Here is a 2,298-nt window from a genome sequence, read left to right as displayed (position 1 = left end):
CCTAAACTTCATCCAGCCACTTGGACTAGGGATTTGCTATAGCAGGCTATGCCAAATAGCGGCGGATCCCTCGCACTTTGGCTTCGCTATCACGGGATCTGCCTCGTCTCTTGTGGCCTTAGGGCCATTGATGCGCGGTGGATCCTATCCTTTGTCGTTGAGAGGGCTTATGCTTCATTTTAGGTGTTTTTTTGTTCTGTTTGGTGTTTGTATCCTGCTTTACATAGAGGTGACAACGGCATCTAACAACTAACTACCAGGAATGCCAATAAAATTAATTGCCGCATTACATAGAGGTGATGTCAACACACTACTTTGGGCAAATCCTTATGCCCACGCCCTAACAACCCTTCACGTGTTGGAGCTCTGCTGCCTTCTTTTCTTCTCTGCCCTAATTATCTATCAGAGTTTCCAGTGGTATCCTCCGCCTGCCAGGTAATGAACATGCAACCAAATGATTCAAAAGAAATGTGTATTACAATATATATGCCCGACCAACATATGAAGAATCCTGACAACAAGATATGTATCTGAGACAAACACAATGCCACGTGTAGTTCATCAGGAAACAAAAAACACTCTTAATTATGATATAAGCTACAAATAGGAGTGTTCCCATGAGAACTGCAAAGGGATCCCCAACAATGCCTCTGTTAAATTTTCCTTGAAATCGCCCTACCCCTTTGTTGTTGTTCATTTCTTTATTTGTCTTGGATACCATGGGAGAGATCCCGATGCGGAGTACCAAAGAGAAAAAGACATCGAATGCTTATAAGAGCTCAAGGAAGGATGAACAGGGACATCATCGAAGTATGTCTTCTCCAAGGTAGAGGATCTCAACATTGAGGAGCTAGGAGCATTTCCAATTTCTCCCGCGAGTACAGACACAAATTTCACATCGGTTTTGATATGAGCATACCAGCACATGTGGGCCACCACCATGATATCCGTTATGGCATTATCACTATCTCAATAAATATACTTCTCATCCCAAATAATTCTAGATCATGTCCACTTTGATTGTGCCAACGACAATGAGGAGATCGTCTGTGACTAGGGTCAACGATGAGGCGAAGATGGAAAGGATTGTGTTGCTCAAAAGTAGAGGTGGCCCATTTAGGGACCACTTAGTAGTAGTGCAGGTCTTACACCCCTGCGCTACTGCCACCCCTGCGCTACTACTACTGCATAACCCCGGGGCACGACGGGGACCACTTAGTGGTAGTACATATTTTAGACCCCTGCGCTACTGCCACCCCTGCGCTACGACTATGCCTTACCTGTAGCGCACAGTTTGCACCCGCGCTACTACTAGTGGGTCAAATAAGGGGCGCCACTACTAAGTGGTTACGTACCTATAGGGTTTTCCCTGATAGTGGATCTTCTTGATGATCTGGATGTTGATTGGAAGAAAGGCTTGTTAAAACTTCACAATATTCATTGTTGTGGTGGAAGACTTAATAAATTCACCTCGCCCTTGAGGGAGGGTCACTCTCTAAGGAAGTTGTTGGGTCTGAGTGCCCCTTCTCCAGACAGCCAATTATCCTTGGGTCTGTCCCTCGATTCATTTGATAATGCCTTGTGTCAAAGTATCCCATCCGTCCAACATGGCCCTCTGAATTTGTGCAGGATTATTACCCAAACTAGTTGAAAGGAAAATTTTCCTTGCCAAATATTCTGCTAGCTTAATGTTTGTGTAGATTGAATATGCAAACTAATTTTCAAGAACAGAAAATTTGGCATATAATGCATAATTTCTATTTGATCTTCTGACTCTTCTTATGTACACTACCTTTATTAAGTCATAATTACCTTATGTATTCCGTAACATATAACATGGGCGATAGGGGTAAATGGCACATGAATGGGTCTATATCATTTATAATTAACCGCCAGATCAATATATTTGTATCCCCCGCTTTATGTCATAAAGCAAACATCATCACATACATTGGGACAAACCGAAACAACACACACCACCACCACACACAACACACACCCAGGACATGATACAAAGGTGTCGGGCACCGTGCCCCAATGCCACCGCCTACCAAGCTAACCAAAGATGACGAAGGATAACCGCTTGGAGAGGACGTAGAACTCCAAGAAGAAACGAGGAGGGGTGAGACGGACATGACTGAGCAGTGACTCCAAGATAGTGCCTCCTAGAAGGGGACGCCCATGGATATCCGCCACCGCCCGATCCGTATGTCATGTTTTCACATGGAGTCACATGCGAGGGGCCGAGAGCATCGCCACGGCGCCTTCATGAAGGATACGACGTCCACCGCCACCACC

The sequence above is a fragment of the Triticum dicoccoides genome, chromosome 2B (assembly GCF_002162155.2).
Source record: "Triticum dicoccoides isolate Atlit2015 ecotype Zavitan chromosome 2B, WEW_v2.0, whole genome shotgun sequence".
Taxonomy (NCBI): Eukaryota; Viridiplantae; Streptophyta; class Magnoliopsida; order Poales; family Poaceae; genus Triticum; species Triticum dicoccoides.
This window is presented reverse-complemented; position numbering follows the sequence as displayed.